The sequence below is a fragment of the Corvus kubaryi genome, unplaced genomic scaffold, assembly GCF_017639235.1.
Source record: "Corvus kubaryi isolate FWS band 111438036 unplaced genomic scaffold, C.kubaryi_AGA036_p1.0 37396, whole genome shotgun sequence".
NCBI lineage: Eukaryota > Metazoa > Chordata > Aves > Passeriformes > Corvidae > Corvus > Corvus kubaryi.
The window spans coordinates 11,769,188-11,788,883 of record NW_024581135.1 but is presented as its reverse complement, the minus strand read 5'-3'; the positions used below and the strand labels follow the sequence as shown (position 1 = coordinate 11,788,883).

At 44.0% G+C, this 19,696-nt stretch overlaps 1 protein-coding gene across 2 annotated transcripts in view; it reads left to right on the top strand.

The window, feature by feature from the left end:
• Window positions 1–2,412: 2,412 nt before the first annotated feature.
• Window positions 2,413–19,696, top strand: part of GLI2 (GLI family zinc finger 2) — a 190,617-nt gene continuing 173,333 nt past the window's right edge. For both annotated transcript variants that reach the window (XM_042041003.1, XM_042041004.1), the window contains exon 1: window positions 2,413–2,756. The gene's annotated coding sequence lies outside the window, so the exon portion shown is untranslated. The remainder of the gene's footprint in view (window positions 2,757–19,696) is intronic.

Genomic DNA, 19,696 nt, shown 5'->3' with positions numbered 1-19,696 from the left:
TGTGTCTTCTATATCCACATGATCATGCTACAGCAAGATATAGTAAGTGCACGTTGCCATATATCTTTACATCCCTACTTGGTTTCATCCCTATCAAGTTGTACAAGAGCAGGAGGGAAGACCAGAGGGAAGGTTTGCACTTTGACCCGTTGTTCATATTTTGGTTCTTTTATGTGTACCAAATGTCAGTCATTCTGTCGTCTATTTAATCTCGGACACCTATGGGAGATTAAGAGAGGACAGTTCAATGAGCAGAGCAGGAGAGGGAAGGATAGATGAGCTACAGCAGGCAGATAATGTAAAAGCCGACTCAAAGTTCTCAAAAAACTCCAGCCGTCGCCGGCCATCATCCTTCAGACAAAAAGGAGGAGTTTCCCTTCAGGCTTAAAAATCTCCATATTTTAAAGGATTGACATGTGAGGATTCTAGAAGGGAAAACTGTCCTTCTTTACACAACTCTGAATTAATCCTTTAATTCTTCCTTCTTTTGATTTTAAGTATGTTCTTGGCCAACAGTCTTGATGTACACATGTTTATAACTGTGCAGCAAGAATTTAGAACATACCTAGTGTTAATGTTTTGCCAGCTTGTCTTTTTGATCCGTCCAAAACCCCCTTATTCTAACCAATCTCCCAAGCTGCCAGGTCATCTTTCCCAAGTAAAGTAACCTGGGAATAAAAGTGGGCTTTGTTTTTAGGAGATCAAAGACTTTTTTTGATCCTACTTTTGGTAACCAAAGCCCCCTCTCTCTTGTGTGGTGCTCCTCAGTACAAGGTGCAATGAAACTCCTCTCAGCACAAAATTATCCACTTGGAAGGGGTAAGGTTGTGCTGCTGTGCCAGCATGGACTGCATGTGTACCATGGAGAGAGGAGGGAATTTCTTTGGATAAAACAGTGGGTGCATATTAATGCGAGACTTTGACCCCCCAAAAAAGTTGCAATATTGGTGGTTGGCAAAATAACCTGTTGCCACACAATCCTTCCCAGCCTATCTGAATGGAATAAATGGGATTTGGGAGTGTATGGGGAGCCAGTTGTCACCTTCAAACACCAGCCTTCTAATGCCATCCAAAAAAGAAAAAAAGAAGAAAAAAAAAAAGGTATGTGTGCAAATTTTCATACAGAAGGCACCCAAATTGGTAGCTGGTTTTTAGGATTAAGACTGTAGTGTGGACCAGTCCAGCCAGGTCGCTTTGCACAGGCTAGAAGAGGAAGATTTCTGAGTGGTTTGTGCTCGTTTTCCACTTGCCCGGACCTGGGCTGCGTGTCGGGCAAATCCGCTGGCAAATGTTAACTCTGCCCAAGGGACTGAAAGTGAAGCTGGGGGCTGATGTGGCATGCGGTTGCCATGGTACTGGCCATAATCCTGCCGGAGTCAGATACCCTGATGATACAGCGAGTTTGAGCTTGCTCTGGAGTACAGTGCGGTGACCCTTCCCAACAGCATCTGGTTGTATTTTAAACTTTTGATAAATTCCATAGCCAAAGAAATGAAAACAAATCAAATAACAAGCCCAGCCTGGCCAAAGTCCAAGTTCAGGCTGCTGCGTTTCTCATTGGTACTGCTGTTTAATATAGATCGGAGAAAAAGCAAAGATATTCGGGCTGGGAGCGGGGCACTTTTTGGAGATTCTTTCTCCCCTCCTCGTAGCCTCGTCCCAAAACACGAGGATTAAACTAGATTATCGCGCTCCGGTGAGGTTGCTTATCGCGTTTAGGGAAGAGTCTTTAATGAATGCTTTTCTCCCCCTAGATGTTCCTGGCGGGTAAAGCTGCCCGTGTGCGGAGATGTTCCGCGGAGCTCTGCTGCTCCAGCCCTGCTGGGGCGGGGGCTTGAAAAGTCGCGCAAACTCGCGGGGAAAAAGCAACCACCAAAGTTGGAGGAAAACCACCCCCAGCTCCATCCCCGCCTCTGCGCGAGCAAATCTGCGCAGGCCGAACTTCTGCTGTTTGGGGACGAGGGGGGCGGCTTTCCCCGAGGAAGGGGGATTTGTATGGGTTCGCTGCAGATGCGATCCAGCTGAGCGGGGTGTGCGGGGGCTCCCGGCGCTCCTGAGCGGCGCGGCGGGGCCGGGCTGGCCGGGCGGATCCCACCGCGCCCCACAGAAAGCCCCGCACCCAAAATGGTGCGGTTCGCCGAGGCGAGGGGGCGATCCGGGATGAAAGGGGCTGGGGGGAGGAGAGAGAAGATCCGGAGCGGTGCGCTGCTCCCGCGCCGAAAGGGTGGGAAGGTTTAGATTTCCCTATTTTTTTTAAAGGGCGGGTGGAAGAGAAAACAGACCCTAGAGCCAGTTTTCCTCTTGTGTCAGGGCTTGAAAGCGTTCCAGCGTCTTCCTGCAGGCTGCTCAACTTCATCCATCGTGTGTGTGCATGTGTGTGTATATCTATTATATATATAAAGTACGTGTACGTGTGCGCGCCGTGTCCCGCCGGCGGCCCGGGCAGATGGGCAGCAGGAGCTGCCCCGCAGCGCCCCGCACCTCTGCACGCCGCCCCCGGCCCTCCACAGCCCTTCCTCCCTGCCCGCCTCCGCGGAGCTGCTCCGCGGCTGCAGCCGGGAGAACACCGCGCCGCCGCCGGGATCCGCGGCAGCTTTTGGCGAGGAGCGGAGCGGGGGAAGAGGCACAAAAGGGAAGGACGGAGGGAAAGTCCCTCCCACGCCCCCCTCCCCCAAGTTTATGATGGGGGTCCGGAGGAGCAGCGCTGCTCCGCGGCAACCGCTCGTCTGCTGAAAACTTGCTGCTCCGCTTTTTGGGTAAAGTTGATGCTTATTGTGTCTTTTCATTGTGCTTTTTATTCTTTTTTTTTCCCTCCTCTTCTCCCGCTTTGGTTGGAGCTGCCCTGCGCCGGTGGGGGGTGTGTGTGAGGGAGGGTACAAATTTGGTGAGGGTCTCTCCTCGCAGCGGGTGCCCGCGGGGGGCCCGTCCCGTGTGTCCCCCCCACCTCGCAGGTGAACGGGGAGGATGGGGTCGCGCGTGTGCCCGGTGTGTGCCCCCCTTTCCCCGTCCAGACCCCTCCGGGACCGTGCCTCCATGGCCATTGTTTTTCCCGGGGGCTGCGGTGACAGTCCCAGCCCCGGGCTGCTGCCAGGACCGCCTTGCCCTGGGTCCCGGAGGACGGCAGGGCTCCCCAAAGCCAGCATTGAGTTTGTCTTTTTTTTCAGAAGAAAAATGAAGTTGCCCCCTCGCCTCCTTGTCATCCCCCCATCCGGGAGGGGCAATCTTTCGACAAGTATATTTGCTGAGGAATTTAAAAAATTCCCTGCTGCAACTTGATCCCTGTGTGATGAGGAGCGGCTTGGAGAGACCCGGACTCCAATCCTATTAAGGACTTAGAGAGTTGAGAGTTTTTCCCCCGGACTCGGTGGCTTTAAAACAATCAAGGAGGAGGGGAGGGAGATGGGCTCATCTAGATGCCTTTTCTGCCTCGGGTGATTGCCATCATTTCCTGGGAAACCTGACTTTTCCAGCGCGGGGGCTTAGGATGATTTATCGGTGGTCCTGCTGCCGGCTTTTCCGAGGTTTATGGGCTTATTTATTTATTTATTCATTTACCTAACCTGCAGCCTGGGCTTCAAAACTTCCCGGGCCGGGGCTGCGGCGTAGCCGCGGGCGCGGTGCGGTGCGCGCAGAGCGGTGCCCCCTCCGCGGGGCCGGGACCCGGCTCGGCCCCCGGTACAAGGGCAGGGTGACCAAATGTTCAGGCGTGGGGGGTCACCGCCGGCCGGGCCAGCGAAACTTGTGTCTTCCTATAGCTGCCCTCGCATTTCATACTGCCCCAGGTGCTGGAAAACTTCGTGCGTACAGAAATTAGCATTTTATTGGCGTATCGTGTCTATATTTTTACGGCCACAGATAAAGGCACTAGTTGTAAAACCTTGTCCACCCCTGCCAATCCCCTTTTCCCTTTCTTTTGGTGTTTTTTTGTTTGTGGCTTTTTTTTTTTTTTTTTTTTTTTTTTTTTAACAACTGAGGCTCTTGGGATGTGCAAGAATTTGAAAGTAAGTGTTTGACTAGCATGTGCATAAAACAGCATTTAAACAAATATTGTATTGGCATGTGCTGTGGAGTTGGTGCCAAAAAAGTTAAGTAAATAAGCCATGAAATTCAAAATACACACAAGTGGAATAGACTGATTTGTTATAAGACTTGCTGATTTTATCTGTTTGTTCAAGCCACCTTGCTTTAAGAAAAACTTTGGAGGTCTTTTTGGTTTTGTTTTGGGGTTTTTTTAGTTCTAAACCTAATATACTTCGTTAGAAAAGAAACTACATTCACCTGGAAAAGAGGATCTTGCTAAATAATTAAATAATTGTTTATGCTGCTGGGATGTTTGAAATGCCTGATAATTGCTGCATCCAGCAACTAGAGTTGGTGAATTGATTTGGTTCAACTTTTCTGATGGGTGGATATGGTAATTTGTATTTTGGCTGGAACGTCAGGAAATGTTGACACCTGTCAAACTTTGAATTGCAATAAAAATGTTGTATTGAATGTTATTGCAAAACTGACAACTTTTAAGAAGAGAATAAAATTCATTATGGCTTTTCCACTGTAAACAACTCCTGGAAATTTGTCATTTGATTGAAAGCATGACCTATCTGCAGCACTGAAAAGTGCCTGATTCACTGAAGATGAACTTGTTAATCTATGGTTATGTGTATATCCAACCTCTGGTGTGTGTTTGGGAAAGAGTTGATCTTTAAAGCAAGTTGAGGTAAGATTCACTTCATCTCAAATGTTGTTATTGCTTAAAGTATGTGACTTTGAAGTGCCCAGAAATGCAACTGCTGTTCTTCAAAGGAAAACAGATCTCGAGGACTGTTTCCAACTTCCTTTCAATGTCTTTCTTTTTTTTTTCTCCAGTGTGTCAAAAGGGATGTATACAGATGGACAAATACTATTTGTGTTAGGTCATTCAATTAGAGAAAAATTAGAGCCATAGAAGAATTTGAACTAGATGCATATGTCAATATAAATCTAGCATAATTTCATTGAAGCTGCTCCAGGTTATACTTGGATAAAAGAGAACAGAACTTGACCTCAGACATCCAATACATAGCAGCTTGCATTCCCAAATGTTACACTGAAGTCACATTTAGAAAAGACAGCCTTCTGGATGCATATATTTAATGAGCAGTATTTTTTTGAAAATGAGCAGCATTGTTTTGAAAACCAGTTTAAACTTTTATGTCAAAGAACCATTTTTGTTTATTCTTTTTGTGATTCTAATGATCTTACAGGTTTATACCACGACTTCCCTTTCAGTGGCACAGTTGTATAGAAGCTGCACAGGCTCTAGGGCTGTGTGATCAGCTGTATACAGACAGGGTTATGTGATCGCTACAGTTTTGTCTGACTTGAAAATATGTTTTCATGATCCCGATACTTAATTTCTATTGAGAACCTTTGAATTTTTCAGTCCTCTGGACCCATCTTGTTTTTATTTACGGATAGGGTAGAACATATGACCTAATAGCAGTTGCATTATTCTCATTCTCTGTTTGCAAGTACAGAGGACACTTGGTTAACTGCTTGCTCCTGGTTTTGGTGGCCTACTGTAAGCCAGTTGTTTGCCCTGTAGTCTGAAAGGTACACAGATACTTCATGCTTTTGTACTCTGAGAAGTGCTCTGTTCATAGTGAAGTTTCCAGTGCAGATTAGTGAAGGCAGTGGATTCAGTAAGCAGTCACCAAAATCTGTATGTATTTGTGGAGCAAACACCTATCTATTGCCCCATCACAAAGCCTCCACTCAATAATCTGGCCAAGGATTTCAAGGCAGTGAGTTTTTTCAAAGAAGCTACTTAGGAACATTAGATGTGACTATAGCATCAAACTAATTAGTTGCCACTCCATTTCTATGAAGCTTCTAGGGCTTTATAGAAATGCAATATTTGCACTTCTCACTTGCTGCTAAGGCATTGAGGTTAAGCGGTCTCTGCTTTTTGTCCACTTTCTTACTGATGGGAAAGATTCCAGGGCATTGTTCAAGAGCTGCACAGGTAAATATTTTAAACAGTTGCACATTAGGACAACTTGCCACAAAGCATTAAGTGGTATTTAGGGTTTGCTTCAGCTCTGTTGCCAGGACCCTTTTAAAGAAAACCAAAACAACAGGAGGTATTTGGGAATTAATTAATACAACACTAGATAAAATAACAGCAAAGAATGAATCCTTGTATGAATGACAGCAAGAAGGCATTGTGTTAAAAAGGCAGATAATACATATGTGCCTATGCATATCTACATATATGTACACACATTTGTGCATGTGTGTGGAATATGCACAGTTCTCAACCTGTGCATACAGCAGATCCCATATATATGCATCTTCTAGAAACTAACTGGTGTTTGGTGTAAAAGTAATGGGAATTGCATCTGGCATGGCAATCTTGATAGTTTAAGAGGCAAAATTGCAGGTTTCCCTTGTGAACAAGTGACTGGAATGGAAATAGTGGGTAATCAGGTCAAATTTTCTACAGACCAGTTCCAGTTGGGAACTGGTAGAACTTTGTAGAAAATGTTAGGTGTGCGCAGTCCAGGACAGGCCACAGAATTTTCGTTCATTCATTCTTGGCTACTGTAAAACCACACCCCATACCCTTTAACTTCTTATAAACAAAGTGAACCCAAATACTAAAGCTGAAATGTGTTGCACAAAGGTAACAGGAAAGTTGTCCCATAATTCAGAAGGTCAGAGCTGTAAAAATTGTTTCGGATTTGTGAATATTCAGTACCACAGAAAAAGAGGCCTGGGTGCCTGGAAGTGGACACCCAAGTTAGAAATAAAATGAAAATAGGCTCCCTTGGGTTCCCATTGTAATGAGTGGAAGCGTTTCTGATACCGTTATGGGCATGACTGCCCAAATACATTAGTCACTGGTGAATCTTTTCTCATCGTTTCACAATTATTTGCGATTGGCTGACACCTTTCTGCAATTATAAATATTCTAAGAGGAAACAATACAAATTAGAACTGTAGGTACCAGGATCTTTGTACTGGATGTATTTCTTTTTACTTTCTAAGTGTTCTTTTTCATATGAAAAGAGTCTTGCAGCTTTATCCTTATTCAAGTCTTTTCTTTTTGTATCTACTGGGGAGAAAACCATTAATTTTGAGGAATGGTGAGAGTAAGCCTTAAGCTGTCTTTGACATTTTAGTTTAACTTGAATAGGTTAATTTTTTTTTTTTTTTTTTAAGAAAACAAGTTGGTGGGAAGTGTGTTTTAACTGTGAGCGCCCGATTTCGACCATTAGCATAAGAAAAAAAGTTTTAGTGCATTTACTATTGTATTGAATGAAGAGTTCCAACAGTCAGGGAAAAGAAAGTAAAAGGCTGTAAAGAAATGATGGTCTATTCAGATTATTCAGCAGCCCAGAGCTCTGGTCATCTGCCTCTGAAATCTGTGATCGGGATATCACTTTTATCTTCCTGTGCCTTTCTCTCGCCTTTTTCACATGTTCACTTTTGTCAAGGTTTATTGATCACGTTTTCTTCTCTGCAAATCTGTGGAAAATTTAATGAACCAAAAACAACTGAGAAATAAAAGGAACTTTTTATTCATTAGCCACTAGATTGAATTTTGTTCTATAGTCACTACCCTCTTGCCTCTCATGTGCCTCATTGTGTCATTCCTGCAGTAGTTACAGTATGTACAGTGGGGATGGCCACATTATTAATTCTCTTCCAGGGAAAAGTTCGTTTAAAGTTGTGAACTCATGGCAGCCCCAGCTCTGCTCCTTGGCTTTTTTCTGCCTTCCTGACATTCGGATTCTTGACTGTGGTGCTTCTGTCACTAAACCTTTAAGTGTGTATTTCGTAGAGCATTTACCTCTTCAAGAATTAAATGTATTTGCTGCCTAGCAATTAAATCCAAATTTAAATGATTGCAGATTAGTAGTAGTTATTTACAGTCCTGATTGTTTTGGTGCTGTGATCCTTGTTCATTACACATCTGCTTTGCCGTGGTGCTGCCCCAGAGCGCTTTGTGATGCAAATGCTTTTGTTAACTTACAAATAGTTTCAGTATCTAGATCATCTCAGGTGACATATTTAAGTCGCTTCTTTTTTCCCAGATGGACTTAAAAAGCTGTAATTAAATGTGGCTTCCAGTATGATTAAGCTTTGCTAACATTTTCCATGGAACGATTTACTTGAACTCTGGCACTTTCTGAACCTGTCACTGAAGATTTTTCAATAAACGCCCCTTTTAACATTCATTTCATTTCATTTAGTGCAGCTTGTAAGTGTAGGGAAATGAGTCAAAATGAAGCATATATCTGCCTGAGAGATTACTTGGGTGTTTCTTGATTCTAAAGAACTTTACTGCTACTCCATGTTAAATGCTAAGTCTAAATCCCAGGGGAATCAAAACCATAGAGTTCTGTAGAATAGTCCCAAATACTCTCCTAATGAATAGTAGCATCAATCCTGATACTTCTAAGGGATGAGCTAAAAGCCACAAAAAGAACTCTGGATTTGAGCTTGTAATTTCAGCTACAGTGATGGCACATCTGTGACTGCATCTGTTTTTCTGTGCATGGAGTGACTCTGTTCTGTAGGAGTACACACCTGCAAAGCTTAAACTGCCTGTAAATCCAGAGAGAGGACTTTGTGCCCAGCAGAATGAACCCTGCTGGGAAAATCTGGGCTTCGGGGGGTGGGGGGGAGGGGCGGGAATAGTAATAAAAAGTCTTCTATCCCCTGTGAAATGTAGGATTTTAGTGTAGATAACTCATTCAGATGGAACTAACGTAATCTCTCCAGAGGAAGACACCTTCTCTGGGATGCTCCGCTACACAGCGGAAGCCGATGTGGGTCCAGCCCCTCAGAGGTGAGCACCCTGTGGCCACAGTCCGGCACCCCCGCCATGAGGTGGCAAATACCCCCAGCAGGGGACCAGCTCGTTCTTCCCAGAGTCTGCAAGGGATGGTCAGCTGCACATCTTAATTCCTGCAAATGCAGTGGAAAAACTTCCCGTGTTACAAATGCAATTCAGAAGAGTGGAGATGCTGTAATATTACAATGCTGTGGCTTATATTCATCATTAGGAGCTTTAAATACCCTGGAAGTTAAATCCTGTTTTGTTTAAATGTCCTGTAGATTTAGTGATTATATTCTATTCGAGCAAGTGGATCACCTGGAAATTGTTTAGCAGTGTGTTAAGCAGTTCGATTCTGTCGCTAAAATTCATTGAAACCTCCTTGAAAACATCTCACCAATTTTTTTTTTTCCAGCTTGGAAAGTGGCATTCCTAGCTAGAATCAGTGTATTGCTCCCCTCCATGCTGACCTGAGGAGCTCTATTAGAGCCCTTTTATCACACCGTCTTTAAAAGCAAGGTCTGTTGATTGCAGCGGTGTTAAAAGAGCATCAGTTCCCAACACCAAGATCGCTCCTTTTCAGAGCAATGCTCAGCAATGCTCCTTTGTGCGGTGGACAATGCAATAAGTCAGACAGGACTTTCTGAGCCACCTCTATAAGGAACTGTAAGGGCTGCTGAAGTACACTTGTGTTAAGTTGAATTGATTGAAATTTAATGGCTGTTAGTAGCTATGAATGGTAATGATTTTCTAGAGTATCTTCACCATGCTTGACATTAATAACTGGAGAGTGTGTATGTGTGACGCTAGTATGTTATTCATTTTTAAAGATGCTTTCTCCCAGCCCTCTTTCCCATAATTTAGTTGTTTTGATGCTTCAGAAAAGAAAAAAAATCTTGGGCTTCGAAGAGCACGTACATCTTGTCAACATAATTTTGTGCTCAAGATTTTTATTTTTTCCAATTCTAACATAAATCAGACTACAATATAGTGAGAGTGATGAATTTGTTTTACATGCCATCATGAATTAATGTTATGCAAATAAAAGCTTTACAGGTGCCGTGATTTACTTAATAATTTCAAGTTCTAATATTTAAGCTCATTCATTATGTTTGAGTAAAAAAAAAACCACAGCATGTTCATATTTTAAAACGTGAAATGTGAGATTTGTGTGCATTTGCTGTGTGTAGTTGCTGTGTAAACACATTTGATGGCTAAGAAAGAATCAATCAGTGTTTGCATTCGGCATCGTATGCCTGTAGATGTTACAGAGACATTTCAAAGAGAATAATCAAATATTTGTATGCAAGGAGAGGAAGGTGATGGTAAAATATCCTTCATGGATACAAAGAAGCAGAAAACTGCCAAAGAAAAGTTTTTTGGCCTTCAGAATTTGAGCAGGGCAGCACGATTTTGCTATGCAAAGTGGCCTTTATTTCATCCTGAGCAGTTTGCTGCCAGACCTGCTGCCTTTGCCGCATGGTGAAGATGAACTGAGGAGGTGGTGAGAGCTGTAGGCATCCTGGGTCAAAGGTGAATGCGAATGTGATCGCAGGGTTTTCAGGCTTTGATATGATTTTTAGTGGGCTTCCCAAAGGCTAAGGACAAGGGGGAGAAAGTTTGACACGCAAATACATCTTGAATCTCTGAAGATAAGAATAGATTTTGACTTTATTTCTCAAAAATTGAGGTCACAGTGGTCTGATGACAGGCTGAAAGCCCATCACTCAATTTTTTTGTTTGTTTCTTACTTTTCTTTATTTTTTTTTCCAAATGAACAGACAGATTCTTATTTTTGATACATTGTACACATTGAGTTAGTGACAGCATATCCCAGTTTTGAAGTTTGTGGCCCCAGGATCAAGGTTTAGCACCAACATTCAGGCCTCCCTGCCTGAGTGGCAGTAATTTTACTGATAATGCCATGGAAGAATCAAGCCTCTTAAATCTGGTAACAGTGAATTAAAAGTGAATCTTTACAAAATGCATTTGCTCCATGCACAGGGTCACGTGTCTGTGTGATTGCTGCAGTTCATAGCTGTGGGAGTAGGCTCAAAATTGCTCCTTGACCTCATCAAGCCCAGGGGACCACTGGCCAGGGAGCAGAGTGGTGCTTGGCTTTTAGTAATTTTGACAACTTCTCCTTTTGCTCTGTGTTCTTGAGGAACTCAGAGGAGAAATTCATTAGGAGGCACCATTCAAGCCAAGGATTTATCTGGGTGTTAAAGGGCCATTTGGGAAGTGGCACACAGTGTATGTACCGTGATCAAGTTAATTATGTTGCTTTGGCAACCCCAGCTTTGGTATTTCCTGGCTAGGACTCGTTGATGGAATCATATTCCAATATCTGGCGTCATCAACACTAAAATGCTTTGCAAAACCAGGTCAGTGTTGTAAAAAAGTAGCAGAAAAGAGATGGAGGATTTTTCTGAAAGTGTTAACAATTCATTGTTTTACAAGCTTTGTGTTGAAATAAGTTTCTGTTTAGAATTTTAAAGTATAATTCCATTGTAGGAAATACAGTAGCAATATAATTTCTTTTTCAGTGGACTCCAAGTAATTGTTTTAGAATTCCTTTTGTGGAGAATTTCAGCATTTTGAGGTTTTGTTTCAATTCACAATAAGTCAGATTTGGAAATCTTAAATTTCTTTGTAACTGCAGTAACTGTATTCTTAACTTTGCTCTCTGCTTCTGAGAGCTGTAAGGGAACACAGGGCTGAGCACAGCACATGTGTTACTGAACCACATCCATGGCCAATTTTTTCATCTTTGATTTATTATGTGTGCTGTTGGGGGTCTTTCCCCCATTTTTTTCAGAGAAAAGGGAATGAGGGGGAAACACTGTGTGTATTGGGGTTGCATTATCTCAGCAAAGCTTGCACCAATTTACAGACCCTGCTGCAGCCCTCTAAATCTCCATTTTCTATTTGAGAAAACATTCCTACTTCTGCATTTTACTCCAAGGCCTCTGGCAGGGCTTGGTAAAATTTAAACTATATGTTGGACTTCTTCTGAGAAATTCACTGATACTGGAGGTGAGTTCACCCCTCTGGGACAAAGCACATGGGGGAAGTGGGCGGTGAAAGGCAGGTCTGGATCTGTGTTGAGAGGACGGGGATGAAACAGGGCAGTGCTGGCAGCTGCTGGAGGTTGCACCATTCTCCCAGGGGCATGCAGGGTGAGGGATCTGCCTCTTCTCCGTTCCAGAGGGCATTTCCAAGGTGCAGATGGCAGGGGGATCTTTGCCAATGCATTTATTTCCTTTAATCTCTTCTCACAGTAGAGAGACACCCAAGAGTCAGACTCCATCCAAGCTGTTGAAGGTGGGAGATAGATGGGCTTTCTTTGTAGAGAGGAACCCACAGCTTGTGAGCTGCCCACTTTGGGCTGGCCCGTTTCTGGTCACTATGGGTTCCTCTGCACCAGTTGGTGGCTTGCCAGGGAGGAGCTGCCTCAGATTAGGCTGGAAACTTTCAGTGCATTGGGTGCAGTCAGGTGATGACATGCTCCAGCTGTCAGGCTGAAGGAAGGGGGCCCAAAACAGCTTGGGACCCCTAACCTTGGTCATTTTGGTGTCTTCCTTCTTTGCTGTTGAAGATGCAACTTTGCAGCCTAAGGGGACCGACCTCCTGGCATCACCCCACTCCCTCCTCCTGTTACTGCATGTGGAATAACTGGTGCCTTCATGGGATTTACCAAAATCAGATCTCCAGTGAAGTGTAGGACCCGCCAGTGGAAGTGAAGAAGGCAACCACTCAGGATGTCTTCTTCGAAGTGACTTCTCTCTCTTTTCATCAGCCATTCTCTTCTCCTGGCGTGGTGCAGCCCAGGGGCTGCCACCTGGGACTGGCTGGCTGTTAGCCCTGCTGTAACAAAGCAGGAGCAGTTGGGGTTTTTTATCTGGTTTATTTTTTTCCTCTCTTGCTGTGTGTTGTTGGTTGCTAGGATGAGGTCTGTGGTCCTGGTGTGCTTTCTGGGTGTGCTAAACCACTTGCCCCATGAACCTCCCATGTAGGCTGGACTGGGAGTCCTTGGTGCAGCAGTTCAAACAGAGTGCAGTGCTGCAGGTGCTCTTTTGCTGGCTGATTGCTTCAAATGTCACACCTATCCTCGGCTTGATGTCTGCACTGTTTCAACATCTCATGTAAGCTAATGCAGTTTAGGCATCACCCGTTTCTCTCTCTGTCTCCCTGGAGGTTACAGATTTCCAGACACCCTTGAGATGGAGTTTTAAGGTCATCAGTGGCATTTTTAGGTCACAGAACTGCAGGACCTTGTCTTCTTGCCAGCTAATCAAATGACTAATTAGTTCGTATATCACTGCTGTTATCTTTCTCTCTAGCTTTGGTTCAGCTCTGCAGGATGAAGCCTGCTAGGAGATGACATCTGAGAATTATTTGATTGGAAACTTAGAGGCAGATATGGTCAAGAGACTCCATATGAGCAATCGCTGGTGCCTGTGTTAGTCTCTGTACCCCAATTCATCCACATGTGTTAAAGCATCTGCCAAAGCACAGTATTTAAAAACAGCCTTGCTAGAAGCCTTTTTATGATTATGGCAGTGAATACACAAAATACACAGCACTCTTAATTCCATTGTAATTTGAGTAATTTCCACAAGACTGTATTTTTAACAGAGGTAGCTGTGTACATATACTTTAATTTATTTAAATCTATGAGCATTTTTACATCAGGGCACTTTATCCTGCACCCTCTAAAATGCTCACAAACAGGGACTTGGGCAGTGCATGCCTTTGTGTGTGTCACAGCCACATTAACCCACTTTATTTCCCACTTTTCTCAGGTGTTGATGGCATCTGGTTGTGACAGATGCTTTCTGATAAAGCCTTCAGATCAACATGCCTTGGGAGACATCAGTGCTCTGTGTTGGTACTTGCAGACTGTTGTATCCAAATACTCTTCTTTAATTGTCTTATTAAGTAGAGAATTAAGCTGTGTGCTTTGACTGTTTTGGTGCCAGTGGTTCTTATTGCAGGCTTTGGCACGGCACCACGTTGTGTTTTAAAGAGACAGCATCACTTTAATGATGTGGGAATTGAGTTGGAGGATAAAAATCCGCTGAGAAAATGGCTGACTGAAAGTACGGTACGTAAAATCTGATTTTATGTTCTTCCCCTCAGACTATTAGGTGGGGGGTTTAGTTCAAATGCCTGTGATGATTTAAGAAATAAAAAGCAGAAATTCTCCCTGCTGCCAGACCACAGGCTCCTCAGTGCCAGACTTGCAGACGAATGTCACATGTTGCTGTATGTTTTGAAAGCATACCATGTGTTATTCTTTAGCTGTCTCAGTCTTCCCCCCCAGCTATATCATCTTCCCCTAGCCAATCTCACAGAAAAACTTTTAATGGAAAAAACCTTCCTCTTCCTCCCCCGTCCAGCACAGACCCCAGAATGTGTTCCCCTGTACCTGTCATTCCATGGGAAGGTTTCTGCCTGCAAACTTGCAGAAGTGATTTTAACTTGACTTCATGTAACTCTGCCTCTTATGCTTTAAATCAGGCACTTTTGACACTGATACTGCAGCTTATGTTGTGCGTTAGGATCAAGAGCTCACAAATGACTAAACATATGGTTAAAACTTTTTTTTCATGAAATATAATATGTTTCAGTTTAACTCAGCTGTGGGTCTAGATAACAAACCTCCACAGTTTGCCATTAGAATAATTGCATTTCCAGAAACAATTTTTTACTCCTTCTTTTCTACTGTCTTGGATTAACGTTTCCTCCAGCTAGTGACAGGACTGGACATGCAAACTGGATTACAGCATAGTGTGAGTAGTATGAGCTGAAAGTGCTGGCATCTCACTCTGTTGCCTACAAGGTTAAGTGGTTTACTGTGAGGTTGCAAGAAGTAAACTGAAAGTTAAAAGGCAAATTAATCCGGGTCTCTTGGGTTCCTCCAGTGACGAGAGCGGCTCCCAGGGCATTTGCCTCTCAAATGTTGTTTTGCCCGTCCCCCCAACCCACAGCAATGGAGCTTTCCCACTTATGGCCAACTTGTGCTTAGATGGGAGGTCAGAGTCCAGCCACCCCTCAGGTACCTGGCTGTCACTCCGGCAGTGTGGCCACGGGATGCCGCTCCTCCTCCTGATCTGCGGTGCCAGGATGAACGTGGCAGAAAAGTTGGCAGCAGCAGCCTGGTGCTGTGACTCTCGTGAATGGTAAAGGCTGCTTCACATTAGAGCTGCTCCCTGGGGCTGCCTCCTGCGGGAGGTCTGCTCCCAATTTCAGCAGGGGTAGGAAGCAGCCAGTGCTTGTGCTCGACATCTCTATTAAGTTCACTGCACCAAAAAAAAAGGGCTACTCAGGAGAGCTGCTGCTTGGGTTTCTGCAGAAAAGACATTGAGTTGGTCCAGTGGCAGAACTTCAGATCACATCTCTGATAAGCAAGAAACTGCTGGAGAGTTGTGTTAGGATAAAGGATAGGGCTGGGAAGACCAGAGCAGATGGTGCAAGGGATCATATATGCATCACACCTATATGTGCTAGCTAGACCTCTGCTGAAAATTCATCATACTTTGTTTGTATTCCTTCTGTTTTTCCTTTTTGTTTTTTTTTTAAACACTGCCATGAATGGGATTTATGCAAGCACCTGTATCCAGCTATACCGTATAATTGTAGGTGGTATTTCCACCAGCCTATGAGCTTAGGTGCTGGGTGTGCCATCTGATGTCCCAGTTTGCAAGTGTACTGGTCGTACTGGGGACTGAATGTGTCTGCTCACTTACTGTACACAAAAGCTTAGATTTGAATCCATGTTGAAAGGCTGGACCACAGCCTGTATCTTGAGTGTGTTGGGCTTGTAATTCTCTTTTCAGTAGAAATGAAAGATTTATTGGTTTTCTATGAAAACAATAATAGAAAGTTTGTGTTTCACCTTTAGGTATAATTATGAGTGTGATGCTTGAATGATGAGGTGTACTGTGTTCAGAAAGAAACCTGGCACCATCCCACATGAGTGCAGGGTTTCCACCAGGCTGTGTTTCTGACAGATCAGTTTGACAAGTCCTGTTTTGACTGTGACCTCCTTCCTCACCAGTCTCTCATGTTTGCTGGGGAACTGCAGTACTCAACTGTACTCAGCAACCTAGGTGTGTTGTAGTGGTAGAAATATTGCTGAGACATGGCAAGTGCCTGTGCTGGGACCACCAGCCTAAGGGAGAATGACTCTTGTGTACTGAGTTGACTGTATAGCTTATGTCTGTGTGGAGGAAAAATAGGTAATATGTTTCCCCTCTTGCACTCACTTCACCAGAGTGCCACCACTTCTCAAATATGGTGGACAGTGGCTTAGCCACTTCATCCACCAGCTCCCTCAGGACCCACAGCTTAGTCCCTTAGAAATACCAGTGAATGTTGCAGCTCTGGCCCCCCTCACCAAGGGCACATGGCTGCTCCTTGTATCCCAGGTTCATGGCAAAGAGCTAGTGAATGATGACTGCTTTGTGAGACCAAGTGTGACCAGGAGGGCACTTCCTGCCTTGCGTGTTACCAGTTCCCTTTCACGTGGACCCCTGTGACCTGTTTGTACTAATGTACAAATGTAATTACTAATGTAATGATCTGGAGCTATGCCTTGAAACCATGCAGAGCTTCTGCTGGAACAGAATGGTGACTTACCCTGCAGCCCTCCACAGACAACCAGTGATACACACTGTGCTTCACTGTGCTTCATCTGCATACAAGTAGGTAGGGGCTGTTCAAGATAATTGCTATAAACTGGAAATGTCCACCATGCTTGGGATTTGCATGCTTGGGACAGACCTTTCCTTTGTAACGCTGTCATGGTGGCACATGAGAAGTTACCTGAACCTGATCCCTTTGATTTATGAAAGAACTGGTTGTAAGTTTGAGTATTTCCCATGGGGCTTCTCAGAAAGCAATGCTTTCCCTGCCCTTTCCTTATCTGACAGAGCCCTTCCTGTGGCCTGCAAAGATCACCTTACTTTCGGGGCATTTGTGGGACATGCATGTATTACAGTTCTAGTTGGTAACAATGCCTGTGTGGATTATCTTAGAAAAACTATTGCATTACTGTGTAGGAAGTTCATTGAACTTCCATGGTCTATTTTTATAAGGGAGATCTTTGCCCTAAATTCATTGCTCTTTAACAGAAGATCCAATGCCCCAATAGAAGAGGAGGGCTGGAATGTGAAGTTATCAGCCCTCTGCTCTGCTAGACCTGTGGGCTGGTACAAAATCACATTTAGCTCCCAAGCAGCCACTTGGCTCACGTGTGGTTAAGGGACATGAAGGTGTCCCAAGGAGACAGATGCACAGACAACCTGGTTGCAGCTGGGAAAATACTGTGGGGGAAAGAAGGGATGTAAGGCACCAAACCTGTAGGAAACCAGTCTTCATTAGTTCTGCAACTTTTCTGACTACTTGTGCTCTTTTATTAACTTTTTATTATGGCAAAAGTGACTAGAATAAAAATAGTCTAGGTGCCAAGAGGATAAACAGTGAATTAAAGGGATTAAGTTCTGAACACTTTCTTGCTTTTAGAAAGATGTTATAAGATTTACTAGCTTAAGTTAAATTTACGTGACTGAATTACTTCTTAATTTAATAATGAGTTTTGTGGGGTAAAAAACCGATCTGTTTAGGTGTTTTAGAAAGTCTTAATCCAGAATACATTGTAACTCTTTAGGCCACTATGGGAGAGTAGAGCAGCTATCCTTTGTGTCATAAGCTAAATGAGTGCTGACTGGGATTTGAGTCTTCTGGAAGTCAGCATGACCTGCACGTGGTGTAGGAATTGATAGCAACTTAACATGTAAGATAGCAAGGGAGCTATTACTAATGTTGTGTTAGTTATATTGCCAACAGTGATATTTCTGATTGTTTCAGTTTTCATAAACTCTTGAGATACTTTTAGATAACTTGTTGGAGTTTTTTAAGATATGAAAGTCTTTGTTTTCTAAAGACAGCTCATGAAAAGCTGATGACTGACAGTGGCAATTCTGTTTGAGGTCACCTGCAATAAACTTCTCTCCTGACACCCGTCGATGTAGTCAAGCCAAGCTCCTGCCCTTTATAAGGGTTCAGGGTTGCTGGCAGTTTGTGTTGGGTTCCTCTGAATCCACAGTGCTTGTGTGTGGCTCTTTCTTCCCCCCACAGCTCCTCACACAGCACACTTGCATGTTGGACAGAGTCCAAATTTCCTCCCTCCTGGGGATTCCTTTGCTGTTAATTTAAGTGATGGCAAATGCAAACTTCTTGCCAGAGCTTGCTGTGTGTTTTTTGGATGCTTTTTATAGCTGTTCCCTGAGGGGTCAGCTTTTGTCCTTCCCCACCACGCTTTCTGCTGTGGGGAGAGAGGCCTTGGCTTGGAGCTGATCAGTCCCACCTGGCTTTGAATGCATCTCTGACATGGCTTCAGGACCTCGCTGTCTTCCACAGTTTTCGAAGACTTTTGCTTTGTTGTTGTTTGTACAGAGCTGAGCTTTATAAAAACTTGAGTGGATATGTAATCTTAAAAGCAAAATAAATCATTCATGCCTATAATAGAGTGTGTCTAACTTGTTATTAGATGCTTTTCTGCAGCACTGTGACCTGATGATTTTAGATGCTACATGAAAGTTACAATTAGGGAGAGAGATAACTATTTTTAATAGGTATGCAAAATAGCTTTTCTCTTCAAAAGTAATGTGGTGAAGACATGGTGCTAATATGAGACAGAGTGAATGTGTTGAAGAGAAATGAGTGCCCATCTGCTGTAAGCCTGAACTGTAGATTTATGGGATATCTTCTCAAACTGGGGATATTCACATAGATCAGAGCACAGTCTAGAAAAGCACTTGGTCTCCTTCCAGGTAGACCAGCAGCAGCCAGGAAAGCTGAAAGGCAGGTCTTCAGTTTGAAGTCATCTGTGCCTCTGCTCATTTCCCTTCAAGGGGTCTGCCTTTGTCACCAGAGGGGACTTCAGCACCTCCCCCAGCCACAAGTTCTGCTTCCCAGGGTTATTCTCCAAGGCCTTTGTCCTGCTGCGAGGTTTGTGCTTGCACAACTGAGAATCCGTTTAGTTGTGGTTTTAACCCCTGTCAGCTGTTTTCAGCAGTCCTCTGATTTGTCCAGACAGTTTTGTTAAAGGAGCTGTGCAGCAGGACATGTTCACAGGACAGGGAGGAGCAATGCTGGCTTTATGGAGATGCACATGTTGGAGGAATGTCATCTGTTTATGCTTCATTTTGCACTGGGGTTCTGCAGGACACTGTTTTCTGTGATCATCTGGGCTGTTGTAAAAGGCAGAGCATTTGGTTTAGGACTGAGGTTTGTAATGCCAGTCACTGCATAGGCTTGGTGTCCCATTTCCTGTTGAGTTGAAAGTGTCTAGTGGAATCAGAGAATCATAGGAATGCTCTGCGATGTCACCTGGTAAGCTAGTCAAAATGATGGTGAAGGAGTTCTCCTAGATGGAGAAATAAACCTTCGAGTCTGGAAACAGTGTGGTGGGCAGACTCAGTGTTTGGTGAAGGTGACTTGTGGAGAGCATGCAAGAAGCAGCACAGGACTTCAAAATAGGATTCAAATAGGAAGAACACCAAGATTATCTAGGAGAAAACATCCAGAGGAGTGGACATCCAGGATGCAGCATCTATTGGAATACTTAGGTCCTCAGGCATTAATAACTGAGCATGAAGATCTTGCAAATTTGCTGCTTTTGGTAACCTAAAAAGACCCCCCCAAAAAACAGTTTGGTTGCTTGTCCTGTGCTGAGACAGCAGATGGGACTGAGGACATAGCGCTAGTAACTGCAGAAAGTGTAATGCATTCAGGTCTGCTTCACTCCATTACAATAGAGGTTGACAAATTGGAGAGAGTTCAGGAGAAAAAAGAAGTAACAAG